The sequence below is a fragment of the Peromyscus eremicus genome, chromosome 3 (genome assembly GCF_949786415.1).
Source record: "Peromyscus eremicus chromosome 3, PerEre_H2_v1, whole genome shotgun sequence".
Lineage (NCBI taxonomy): Eukaryota > Metazoa > Chordata > Mammalia > Rodentia > Cricetidae > Peromyscus > Peromyscus eremicus.
This window is the reverse complement of record NC_081418.1, coordinates 101169056-101183305: the sequence shown is the minus strand read 5'-3', so window position 1 is coordinate 101183305 and position 14250 is coordinate 101169056.

Here is a 14250-nt window from a genome sequence, read left to right as displayed (position 1 = left end):
ACTGCTGCATTTGGGTCGACGGGCATGGCCAGGAGGAGGAAAAGGTAGGGTACCAGCAGGTGCCTGTGAATAGGAAGAAATGGCCCTGAGCCCCAGGCACCAGGCTCAGGAAAGGTGTGTCACAGCTAAATTGCTTCCCCTGCTGGACAGAGCTGGGATGACCATCAGTGTGTTCAGTTGCTGGCCTGGGAGCCTAAGGGTTGGGCTCAGCCGGGAGAACTGTTTCCTTCTACCTGAAAAATCTGGAAAAATCTGAATCCATTGCCATCTCTCTGAACTGGGAGACTGAAGTGGGAAGTCGAACCAGGATGGAAAATTTGAGGCCAGCATGAGCTACAAAATGAGACTATTGAAGAAATCAAAGTCAAATGGGACGACGCTTCATACAAACAAGTCAGTTTCCAGAATCTCTTGTGCTGTCTGGCTGAGGTGGTCGGGCATCACACCAGGCCTCATCCCTCTTCTGCATCCAGCCTCTGAGCCACCTCTTTGGGGCTCACCATGGCCAAAAGTCCCTCTCTCCACTGAAAAGGGACTCAGGGAACTGAGCAGTCTCCCATTCCAAGACTGTCACCTCACCTCCCTGCCTACAGACCTCAGAACAAAACCCTTTAGGTTACAATGAAATTCGGAAGCCTCCACAGCCAGAGTCCATGGGCTAGGCAAAGGTGAAACTGAGGCTCAGTGGGGCTCAGAATTGTCCGGCCAGGCACCCCGATGACTTACAAGACATAAAGAGAAGCATTCTTCCTAAGCCTTGGCGCACTTCCATTTAGCTGTGTGATTCTGGGTGAGTAGCTGACCTCTCTGAAACTCTGAGTCTTCATCCATAAAGACTAGCTCCCAGGGAAGGCCAGGCTCCTGGCCATGGCCCCGATGTCCACCTTCCTGGGTGATGCAGCAACCTGGGGTCAGGAAAGGGCAGTGGAGTGGTGACATGGTCTATGTGAAGAGGACAGGCAGCCTAAAGAACCATGCAGCAGTGACTCACAGACCATCAGTCCAGCCCACAGGGTGCAGCAGGAGAGGAGGACCCAGGCTGGGGTGACAGGGAGGAGAAGAACAACCAGGGAGGAAGGGGTACAGCAGTACTATATAGTGCAGGCTAGACCAGAGCTGGGCTGAGAGGGTGGGGTGGGGACCCCAGAGGAGACATGATCTGGGGTCCCAGGGGGATCAGAGGAGGAGGGACAGGGTGGAGTAAAGACTGAAATGTAGGCAGGAAGCTTGGGCAGGACACAGCGAGATGATGGGGACACAGCTGAGTTCCACAGTGTCTAGGTTACGCAGCTGAGTGTGGCCAGATCTGAGGAGGTGGTCTGGAGGGTGGGGGTACAGCAAGGGCTTCCCTCTCCCTGCTTCTTTCTCTCTTCTCCCTGCCCTGCCCTATTCCCTCTTTCTGGCTTCCTTCACCTGTCTCCTTGGAGTCTGATGCCACAGCACCCCCTGCTGTCCTTGTACAGCATCGCGTCCAGCCTGCTCAAACCTGCCTGCATTCTAGGACCACGTCGCCATCTCTGGATGTGCTTCCTGAGGGACACAGCCCCGAGGCCAGACTGGTGCTGTGGTGCTGCCCACCCAGCCAGAGATTGTGGACCACCTGGTTTTGAAGGACAAGGCCTGGGGTCCCCACCTGTGCACCAGCCACTGTGGTTGGATAAACAGAATGCAGGCGCCCCCAAGACGCCAACCATGCTAGATGCTCCGCTAAACCTTCCCTCTTCCTCGGCTTCCCTCCAGCACCTGGAGCAGAGTGACACGGAGAGTCTCTGTATGCAGAGGAGAGCAGCCATGGTAAAGCTGGGCTTGGGTGAGGACAGCCTAGGAACTGGCTTCACATTTAAAATGCACTTAAAGCAAAGGAGAAACCAAGTCACATGACAAACGGGAAATGCAGCCCTTCACAAGTCTAATGAGAGAGAGGTCAGTCAGCATAGAAAACAGCCCCCTGGGGGGGGGGGATCCGAGACCCAGTGCAGGACTTCAGCAAAGAAAAGCCCAAATGGCCCTGAGTTGGACAATCACTGTCTCTGCAAATGAGTGATATGCAGGCACCATTAGCACCATCAGAACTGCAGAGTGCCCTCAGGTGTGCCTAAAGCACCATGGAAACAGAGTCCTGCTTGGCTGCCAGGAACCACCAAGGATAGACCCAGCATACACCGGCTGACCAGTCCTGCAGACACAGGCTGTCTCCACAGTTGCACCGTGGGAGCTAGGGCACTGTCACCTTGGAAATGCTAACCACACCCTGCCCAGGAGCTGTTACATAAGCTCTGCTAGGTCCCAGGAGGAGGACCTCTGGCTGTCGAGGGCCGTGAGGGCCCAGGGCAGCACAGAGCCCCAGGCTCGGCTCTAGGAATCTTCTCTGATGGCCGCCCAACTTTGGCTGGAAAACCTCCCAGAACAGGAGAACCATCCCCTCCCAAGGAGAGTAAGCTACCGCTGGGTGGCTGGATTCCCTGCCCCACACCATCCTCAGAATCCACCTGCTCTATCCTCCAGCAAAAACCACAATGACCCATGGCCAGGGGTCCTAGGCTATTCATTGCTGTGATGGCGTCTCCTGAGTGACGCAGGCAGTCCCCTTTCCTCTCTAAATCAATGCAGGTAACCAGTCCTCCCTCATAGAGGACTGTCCCTGCACACACAGCAGAGGCCAGTCTCCCCTAACTCTTCCCAGACTCCATGGTTTAGTCATAACGTTTGGTTTTGCCTCAATTGGGCATTCTGGGCAGACCCCAAGGTCTTTACACTACTGTTCCTTCTCTCTGAAAAGCACCTATGTCTGCATCCTCTCTCCTTTATCACCTTGGAGAGGCCTCCACTTCCTACTCCAGCTAACAATAGCCTCTTTCCATTCCTCCCATCTTCTCAGTCTGTTTCTTTGCCTATTATCTGTGATTTCTAATAGAACACAAACCCAGGGGACGGGGGCCCTGTGTATTCCATACACCACCAGAGCCTGGTGCCTAGAACTGCATCTGACATGTAGTAGTTATGCAGTAAACACATGCACGAGTGAACAACTACAGACTAGGGGGTGCAGGTCAGAAGGGGGCTGCTGCACGCAGGACCACAGTCAGGGTCCAGCTGTGAGCTCTGCTCTGAGCTGCGTCCATTCAGATCCCATGCACTGATAGCCCCTGCCTTTGTGCCCTTCCCCTCCCATCAGCCTCCACAAACAGAGAGGAGGCCAAGGGGTCATGTGTCTCCTAGAGACACACTGGGGGTCCCAGTTCAATAGAAAGCTGTGTGACACCTAATCACTCTGATCCCGGTGCAGGATGGTCACAGGGGTGATCCTCAGTAGTCCTGCTAGCCTAACAGAAAACTAGCATTGCACGGAGACGGAACAAAAGAGGCAGAGCATGGAGGGGGCCCTGCTCGCAGCCATCCGACTCCTTCACACTATCTCAGCCCTTCTGAAGGCCTGGTTACCCACAGGACCTGGACAGAAGAGGCCTCGAGAATACGAGCACAGACGCAGGTGCTGTGAGGTATTTGTGGGGGGCATGGGCACGGCTGCTCCTGTGGACGCCTCTGGCTGGTGCCTTCCTGAGCACGCCTGTGCTGTCTTGTCCTTTGTTTTTAATGTAGACTCTGCAACAGAGGACACACGCAAAACAAAACTTAGAATAATGGGTCAGCAGGGAAAAGAATCCCTTCCCCCAGCCCGGATCCCACACTTGGCTCCCATCCCCAAGGATAAGCACACCCACCGGATCCTTGCAAGATGTATTTATGCATACAGAAAGGCATGGCCACACACCGACAGACGTGGCTGTGCTCTCTAAGCTTGGTTCTGCCTGTTATATTTCTCCACTTGGTGCATCTGGAGACTCTTCTTCATCGGAGCTTATCGTGAACCCCTGTGGTGGTTCTCCTGAAGGCCTGTGTTTCACAGTGAATCCCCTCTTGTTGGACATTAAGGGTACTTCCAGCTTTATGCTTTTACAGATGATATCTTGATATGCCAATCTTTATACATTCCTCATTTTGCAAGCTGCTTTTCTTTTTTGCTCAATAATAAATGATGCTTATCTTCCCGGGTAAACAGCCCTGCCATTCCTTTGAGAGCTGAATAGCATGCCATTGTGCTTTCTAGCCAAAGCAGATGTAACCACTCCCTTACTGGAGTCTAGACTGTTGCCAGCGTTTTGTTATTACAAGCTGCTCTGCAGGGACATTCCTTCAAGCTAAGCCTTGGCACACGTCCTTAATTCTCTCCTCGGCCATGTGCCCAGAGATGGAATTTATAGGTCAAAGGGTGTATACTTCTTTTTGTGTGTGTGTGTGCCATATTTTTAAATCCCTTAGAGAGAGAGAGAGAGTTCTTCATGGGCTAGGGGCTGCCTCTGCAGGTTCCTGTAGGTGTCCTCAAAGCTTGCCGGTGGTTTTGTATAATGGGCTGTGCATGCTTTCTCTCCTCGCCTCTACAACTGCTCGGCATATTCTGCTCCTTCCTTGTGGGTGGGAGCAGACAGGAGTCTCTCCAGTCTAGAAGCCTTTTCCCTGAGCAAAATGTGGGAGGAGCTGCAGATCTTACTGGAGTTCCCGGCTGCCCTGGCCAGCTAGGGTGGAAACCCATCCCAACCAGGGAAATCTATAGCCACAGATGCTCAGAGGCTGAGTTGGCCTGAGACCCATGACAAACAGCTCACCACTAGGAAGCATTACCCAGACTCATGCAGAGGAGTCTGATTCAAAAGCTAGAGGGCAGAGTTCCAGGCCAGCCTGGTCTACAGAGGGAATTCCAGGCCAACCAGTGCTACATAGTGATACCCTGTTTCAAAACAACAACAACAAAAATAAACAAACAAACAAACAAAACTAGAGAACAACATTCAAAGGCACCCAAGTCAGTAAAGACTGAAGAATGTTCCAGATTAAAGAAAAGCTGGAGACGGGCCAACTCAGCATCAAAGGACCTGACTTGATGCCTTAGTCATTGGAAACATCACTAGGGCCACCAGCCAGGCATGTGGGTCCCAGTGATCTAAATTAGATTGTCTAGCTTGATGGCAAGCACCTTTATCTTCTGATCCATCTCAGTATCTCCTAAAATTGACTTTTAAAAAGATTATTCTGGTGACAGTCTTACTTAGGTAGTCCAGGCTGGTCTTGAATTTGCAATCCTCCTGCCTCAACCTCTCAAGTGCTAGGGTTGCAGGTGTGTCACCACACCCAGCCCAAGAGACTTTTAAGGAACACTCATACACTCATGCTTGTCTCTTTTGCTGCCAGACCTATGATGTCAACACATAATGTGCCTAGAAAGTTCTCCTGGGCATCTGTGAGAGAATGAGAAGGCAGGGGTTGTCTTACGTTATTTAAAAATAGTTTTGATCTCCAGAACCCCTTTGAAGGGTCTCAGGACCCCAGTTTGAGAATTCCTGGTCTGTGTCATGGCCCTGCTTCAAAATCTTCAGGGACTGTTAAAACCACTGGGAAGGAAATGGCGCAATGGGTGCACTCAGATGTGTACACTGTGACCACAGTGACTTTCTTCCTTGGAACAACACCCGGAAGGGCTTTCAAGAAAGTCAGATGCAGAACGTGTGTCCCAGCGTCCCTCGTTATCACAGTTACCAAACAACTCAAATTGACAGGAGAATTGACAAATAAACGATGCCATTTCTGTAACAGTGGCACACAGGCATCTTGAGTGTTAGCCCCAGTCCCTAAATCAAAGTGAAATGAGCCAGCAAGTTGTGGGAGGTGATTCAGAACAAACCAGTTTGGTACACTTCAAAGCAGACATGACAGAGGTGGCATGTTGTTTGCACACACACACACACACACACACACACACACACACACACCACATGAGAAGGCAAAGTTTCAGTTTCCTGCTGGGGGGGGTCAGATTGGGAAAGAAGGGACAGACACAGGGGTTTTTCAATGTACCCATGATGCTTCATTCCTAAAATAACTGCTTCAGGACCCAGTGACAATGGGAAAGTGTTGAACTCCAGGTAGGAATGGAGTGAGCCACACCAGCCACTGAGCCCATTTGTTACCATTTTCAGTCCCGACAGCCAGATGCCAGATGCCTGCCTAATATCCATCTCTTCTTTCTTATTCACTTATGGAGAATAGCAGTCCCCCAAAGGAAACCAGACATGCCCAGCTGCCATCACAGAGAAGTGACTCTTCTTTCAGCCACTTTCAGCCAACAAGGCAAAAGTAAGGTATGAGTCACCCTTCTCATGCACACAGGGTGATTGTGGTAGCACGCGGACACTCTGTAGGATTAGACCGTTGGAGCCACTATTCTGTGCAAGAAAAGTAGAGCTTGGGACAGCCGGGCAGAACCCAGAGGGGCCTAGGTCATGGATGACATCCCGGGGCCCCTATGCCAGCCTGGACCTCAGGCTCTCCTCTTGACTGAAGTCAGTGTGGTCCAGCTGGTGTCTTCTCACAGCCATGCATCCTCTAGCATCCCTCGCACTGCCCAAGCTGGACCATCACCTCCCAAGCACATCCCAAGTATGTCTGCTCACTGAAGATGCAAACGGCACATGCTCCACCTCAATTCTTCCCCCTTAGCATCTCCAAGGAGGAAGCCTTCCCAGGCACAGCAGAGCTGACAGGAACTCAGCACATGAGCCAGTCAGCCTGCATCTGGATCCACCTGTGTGCGGACGGGGCCCAGCTAGGTTTTTTGGACATCTACAGGCCTCTGGTTTACCTCAACCAGCTCAAACTGGGTTCTTGCTGTTCATACGCATAGAAGTCCAGCTGATGGGAGAGCAGGAGCAGGGTGGCCTTTGTCTAGGGCAGTGGTCCTCAACCTTCCTTACGCTGCCACCCCTTAATACAATTCCTCACGGTGTGGTGACCCCCAACCATAAGGTTATTCCATTGCTACTTCATAACTGTAATTTTGCTACTGTTATGAATCGTAATGTAAATATCTGATGTGCAGGATATCTGATGTGCCACCCTATGAAAGGGTCGTTTCTACCCCAAATGGGTAGTGACCCACAGGTTGAGAACCACTCCTCTACAGTGACACTATCATTGAGAAGTTTGGCCCAGAGAGCTGCCACTCACTTCTCCCGTATGTTAAAAGAAATTCGGAAACACAAATTGGTGAAGGAAATTGCTTCATTCACAGTGTGGCCAAATGGTGAGGCCCTAAGCTCTTCCCATCCTGTAGCCTGTGGCTACATTAAGGTTGTTAGTCCTGAGTCAAAGGCTGGAGCAGGTGTGAGCTCACCTGACAGACAGAGCAGCGGGTTCTCCCCAGGGGGCGGGGTCCTGGACTAATATCAGATAGCCTCCCTACTCTGTTATTTTACTCAAATCTAGGCTGAGAAAATGGGGGTCTTGAAGATTGCCCATCTAGAAAGAGAAAAAAAAACTTCAGGGTTTTGAAGGTTTCTCCCTACCAATTCCAGGCCCGGCAGAGGACTTTGGCCAGAAGTCTCCCTTTCATCTAAGTCCACTCAGTGTGAAAGGTGAGCCTGGAGGAGGGAGGGCCCAAGGGAGGCCCCCGAGGGCAGCTGTGTCTGAATCTCTCCCTCCCCCAGTGGGGGGTGGGCTGCAGCCCAGGGTCACAGTCCCCGTGCTTTGGAGCCTCTTACCTCGCCTTTAAAAAAATAAATCTTCCTCTTGGTGCCAAATAATGGCATTTCAGCATTTAGCCTTGAAAATTCTGAGCCTTTCTTCTTGCTCCTGAAGAATCCACACCAAGATAAGAAAGAAAAAAGTCCCCACTTCGCTACAGCTGCAAAAGCAGCCACACTCAGAGTCACTAAACGGGGCTGATCAAGCAGGGATGTGTGTGTGTGTATATATATATATATATTCCCCTTCGGTGTGGAGAACAATGTGAAGCCTGGAGCCTGTTCCAGTTTCTGCTGGAATAGCTACGTCTTGCTGGAAGGGTGATTTGCACAGAGCCTTTAAGATGCCTTCAGTCTCGTCCTCCGAAGCGTGTGATTGTTGAGACATCTCGTATGATCATTTCTTGCCCTGCTAATAACATCTAATCTGGCATCTGCTGTTTTTCTGAAATCTCTTTGTCAAGTCTTAAGAGGATCACTGCCATTTGCACGGATGGAAATAATTAGCAAATGCTGAGATGTTGTTAGTTGCCTTATCCAAGCTAAGACTCCCAGGGTCTTGCCTCATTTAAATCAGCACTGACCTGGGTTTGCCCTCCTGCCCCACCCCCACCCCACCCCCATTTCCACCCCTTGCTCACCTTCAAAACTGCCTCAGTGTCCACGTCTTGTCAGGTGGAGCCGGCGTCCCTCGGCCTGCTTCTCCCTCTCTTCACATCAGCTGGGCTCTTCCAGGTTCTCAAGTGGTAAGAGCCCGACTCTAACTCGCTTGGGCTACAAAGCAGCTGCTATGGTCCTTGGGCCTAAACATCCCAGCTGCTCCCTACTCAGGCACAGGTGGATCCAGGTGTTCAGAGGCTGATTGGCCCCTGTGCCCCGCCTGTGCCCAGCCCTGGCTGGACTCCGCTGTGCCCTTGGATGGCTTTCTCTTCCAAGAAGCAAAATTATTCAGCAAACACTTTACATTCTGAAGAATTTCCAGAAGCACCGTGGCTGGAGACTTTGATTGGCTGGGCCTGAGGGATGTGCCCATCATCCTCTAGGCAGGGATGCAGCTGGTTAAGCTGGTGATGGCTCTACCCAGGTTCCCAGAGTTGATTGCATACACCTCCCTGAGCATGTAGTGACTTCACCTTGCTAGCTGGACGTCAGCAAGGCGAGGTGGAAGCCCTGAGCAGACTCTATAGAGAAAGGCTTTCTTGGAGCTGGGAATGTAGTTCAGCAGAGAGTTTGCCCAGCAAGCACAAAGCTACCACTACCTCCCACTGGCAGAATTCCTTGGGGAAGTTGGGGCAAGGGTTCTGTTATGGTCGGTCTTCCATAATGGAAGTCAGCTCTGCAGCGCAGGAAAGGCTGGAGTGCAGTTTCAGGAGTAAGGAACAAACACACCGTTAGAGGCTGCTCGGATTATTAGTTGGGTTGCGCCTTCCCTAAGCCTTTGCTGGAACCATGCACTGAGTTTTTTCGATGAATGGTTAACAACGTTAAACAGGTCCCCCCACCCCCTTTGCCTTCTGCCTTGAGCAGAGGAGTGTCAGTCAGCTGCAACTCTTGGGCAGCCTGGGCTTTGAGTCCTATGCAGAGGCCTGAAGGGGCCACTCTGTGACTGCAGCTACTGACTGTTAAGCACCAAGTCAATCCTTGGACCAGTTTGAACCAGCCTTCTGGGCACCACCACCCTCGGGTAAACTGAGGAGAACTTGTAGCCATTTCCACCCAGATCAGAGGGGGAGCATTTCCTCTGGTGGCCAGCATGAAGGACTCTACCCCGATTGGCGTGGGGAGCCCTGCAACCCCCACGTTTGGCTATGGGTTCTCTACCAGCCGTGATCGCCCCTCACCTCACAGGAGCGAGTGCTGGCAGAAGCAGAGACACCAGATAGTTGGCAGAGGGCAGAGCACCAAGGCTGATGGAAACAGGGAAGAGAAACTGTTTCTGGTCACTGGAAGACTTCCACACTAGGGCATCCCCCTGCCTCAAGAGCCAAAGGCCTTTAGAATCAAGGCCATTACTAGGGTCTGTGAGTCTGGATGCCCTATGCCTGAGAGCTGTTACAGTAGCAGCTATGGGAGCTGAGGGTCCTAATCCCCGAGGCTCAGACGGATGTCATTTGGTATCACCATGAGATGCTGCTTAGAGCTGAGTGAATGCTGGACTCTCAGAACAGAGCAGTGAACCTCCAGCCTAAATACCTGCAGCTACAGCCCTCTGCCCGCTGAGGCTGAAGCCATAGCATAGGTCTTCTTGTTCTTTGAAGTTGTGGCCCCTGGGATCTGTGAGCCTATTCCTGAGCCTTCAGCACCAAGGCCCCAAGTCTACCAAATACCAGAAGCTTCTTTCTTTGTACTGGCGACATCCTTCTGAGACGCTCCATGTGTCCCTGAAGACTGGGTGGGCAGGTTGAGGTTGCTTGTCCTCTAAGTCACCAAGCAACCTTGTGCACATGGCACCTGTCAGCAGCTGCCTGTGGTGCCCAAGTCACCCCAATGCCACATGTGACATTTAAAGCTTTACACGTGTACAAGAGCTGCAGGACTGGCCCTGGACAGGTGCAGAGGACCTGAGGATTGGGGTGGGGATAGAGTACCCCAGTCTGGGGTGTCACATTCTGTGAATTTGATTTTGAGGGGATGCAGAAAATCAGAATATGTGGAAAGGGACTGTTGAAACTCTGAAAGCTGATTATGTTTAAAGGCATTGTTCAGGCCTACAACATACCCTATTAATAAGGACCAGGGCCAGCCTTTGAAACCAGAGAAAACGGAAGCACAGGAAATTTCCAGAAGGTCCCTTTGCAGTGGTGGCCCATGAGCTATCACCCTGACTATCTGGGAGTCCCGGGTCTGTGGGACCTATGGAGTGTGAGCTTGCATCCCTGTAGCTGGAGACCCATCTCCTTGGGGTGGCTTTGTGTTTTCCAGCTCTATTCAAGTTTCCCTCTCTGGAATGCACTCAGGTCCTAGCCAGATGGAACTGATTCTGTGCTGAGAGGCCACCTAAGGAGATCTGACTGCAGGGGCTCTGCACACGCCTCACAGCAGGCTCCAGTATGCAGCTGAGACCTCCGTGCCAAGGGATATGAGAAACCAAGCACCAGCCATGCTCTAGCAGCCAGCCCAGGCCCTAGCCTCAGGACCAATTACACAGCAGCTCCCCCATCACCTGGGACAAAGCTGCTTAGGAATGGACCACAGAGTTCCTGAACAAGGAAGCTACCCTCTGCAGCCACTCCCTTGCACCCCCCCTACTCCACCCATTCCACCCTGCCCCTGGCACAATCAGTCTGAGAGACCGAGAACAGGGTTCCCGTCAAAGCCACACTGGAGGAAGCAGCAGGTGGGGACTGAGAATCAACCACCTGCTGTCTGCTTAGGTGTGTATATTGGGCTGGGGATGCAGGTCAGTTGGTATAGTGCCTGTCTGACGGGCATGAAGCCCTGGGTTCCATTCCCAGCACTGAATAAAATGGTCTTGGTGGTTCATACCTGTAATCCTAGCACTTGCAGAAGTAGAGGTAGGAGGATCAGAAATTCAAGGTCATCCTCCACTGTATAATGAATTCTAAACCAGTCTGGGCTATATGAGACCCTGTCAATAAACAAGTGATAAATAGATAGATAGATAGATAGATAGATAGATAAATAAATAAATAAATAAATAAATAAATAAATAAATAAATAAATAAATAAATAAATGGCTGAAGAAATGGTTCAGTGGTTAAGCGCATGGGCTGCTCTTGCAAAGGACCGGGATTCAGTTCCCAGTACCCTCATGGTGACTCATAACAGTCTATAACTTCAGTTCCAGGGGACCCAACACCCTCTTCTGGCCTCCACAGGTACTGCACACTAGTGGCAAATACTCATATGCATATAATAAAAATAAATACATCTTTAAAAAATAAATAGCCAGGCGGTGGTGGCACGCACCTTTAATTCCAGCACTTGGGAGGCAGAGCCAGGTGGATCTCTGTGAGTTCAAGGCCAGCCTGTTATACTGAGTGAGATCCAGGACAGGCACCAAAACTACACAGAGAAACCTGCTTCGAAAAAAAAAATATATATATATATATATATATATATATATATATATAAAATAAATAAATAAATAAATAAATAAATAAGGCCAGTCATGATGGCACATGCCTTTAATCCTTCAGTTACTAGTGTTACAGCTCTTATGCTTACAGTGCTGGGACCCTCAGCACATAGTATCAACTAGTGTTCAGCTCCAGGCCTGTGGGAGTTCTTTAGAATTGTAGAGGAGCTGAAGAGATGGCTCAGAAGTTACTGGCTGCTCTTCCAGAGGCCCTGGTTCAGTTCCAGCAACCACCTGGTGGTGGCTCACAACCATCTGTAATGAGATGTGGTGCCCTCTTCCGGCATGCAGGCATGCACGCAGGCAGAACACTGTAAGCATAATATATACATACATACATACATACATACATACATACATACATACATACATAAATCTTTTTTTAAAAAAGACTGGGAACTCCTCCAATGACATGGACTTGTAGTTTCTCACAGCCTCTATCTTCCTTCAGTCTCAGCTCTCCACCACCACCACCCCTCTGCCATCTTGTCTCCTCTGCTCTCCAGAAGTCCTCAGCTACCTTCAGAGCTGATGCTGAAGCTCCTCTTGTAATGACACCAGGGGGCAGCATAAGATGGTCACCACACTGAAAGAGTGACAGCCTTCAAAGGTGTGTGTGTGGCAAGGGAGTCTGCACCAACCACAGCCCAGCCCTTCCTGTTCATAAAGGACTTTATTCACAACACACAAATAAGGGACCACTGTGTCCCTAGTCATCGCGGTCCCTCATGCAAATGAGGAACCATGTTTGCACCAATCACAGGCCTTTTGCTGCCTTCCCTCTGGTCTGGATGAAAATGGCTGCCAGAGTTCCCTGTGATGGTTGAAAGCTCTCACACAAAGGACTTCAAACAGTGGCCAAAGCCTACAGGAGCCTGAGTGCTTTGGCATCGAGCAGCTGCAGTTGGCCTGGAGATTTCATCCACGGAGAGTTCAAAGCAGTAGGTGCTGGCATAAGCCACACTCAGGCTGCCTGTTTGGCTGACAGTCTTTGCCCAAGGCAGGCTCTTCAGAGACAAGGCGTGCACAGCGTGTGACTGGCGGCCTGGTGTGCTGGCTAAGATTAGGTTCAAATGTGAGGGAAGAGCCCAATGTGTTTAAACAAGATAGCCATTTATCTTGCTCATTCCAAAAGCCATTGGAAAGCTGAATTCCAAGGCCACGGCAGACACATGGCAGTGTCAGGGATATCAGCCCCTCTATCTTGTTGCATGAGAGGCTTCTGGTCCCCAAGTTAACCTATGGTTCAAGATGGCTACTGTTACTACAGTCATTACAAGGACATCTCCATGAGCTGGAAAGAGCCCACTCCCTCTCTTTCAGAATGTTGCTTGCCCATTCCACCCCACTGACCAAAACTCAGCTGCTGAGGCCCACATCACTCAGGGGAAGCTAGAAAGCATAGGCTTCAACAGGCTTCAATTAGGGGCAGTTGTGGATTCTATGTCCCCCCCCCAAAAAAAAAAAGAAAATCAAGGCTTCTATTACAGTAGGGAAGAAAAATAAGACCACATCTGGGAGGATAATATAGTCCCTGCAGAAGACTGATTAAAACTAATTTAACTGTGAATTCTAGCAACTGTTCTTGCATAAATCCCCACAGGCCAATTTATAAGGATTTGGAGTTGTACTGTTCATTGTGGAAACATCAAGTCTATCCGGAGTGCTTGCTGGTCATGAGTGAGCACTCAACACACGGGCTCCTAAGGAGCCCTCCTCCCACCTGCCTGGAAAGACCACCAAGACCCACTGTGCTGGGGCATGGGCAGCTGTGAGCTTTTACGGTAAAAAAGGTGAAATGGTAGCAGCTTCCTGGTAAGCACTGTTGGCAGGCTAGCTCCACACCCGATCGGGGTCACCTGGCCCCTGCCCTGTGTGTGGAGATAAACTCAGGGTCAGAGCGGGAAGGTTACCTCCCGCCACATGGCAACCTCCAAGAAGTCTGCGCCTTGCTTTGTTTTTGCTTTTCCATGTATAAATAGTGTCTGTATTTATTTATAAAACAAAAGAGCTAGAGAGATGGAGCACAGACTATTCTTACAGAGGACTGATGTCTTAGTTCTTCTACTGCTGTGATAGAACACCACGACCAAAAGAAAAGCATTTGTTTTTCCTATACTTCCATATCCCAGTTCATTATCCAAGGAAGTCAAGGCAGGAACTCAAACAGGGCAGGAACCTGGAGGCAGGAGCTGATACAGAGGCCATGGAAGAGTGCTGCTTACTGGCTTGCTCAGTCTGCTGTTTTACAGAACCCAGCACCATCAGCTCAGGAGCATTTTCACCCACAATGGGCTGGACCCCCTCACATCAACCACCAATTAAGAAAAATGCTCTACAGCAGTGGTTCTCAACCTGTGGGTCATGACCCCCAAAGAGGTCAAATGACCCTTTCCCAGGGGTCGCCTAAGATCATTGGAAAACACAGGTATTTACATTGCAATTCATAGCAGTAGCAAAATTACAGTTATGAAGTAGCAACAAAAATAATTTTATGGTTGGGGTCAGCACAGCATGAGGAACTTTTATTAAAGAGCCGAAGCATTAGGAAGGTTGAGAACCACTGGCCTACAGACT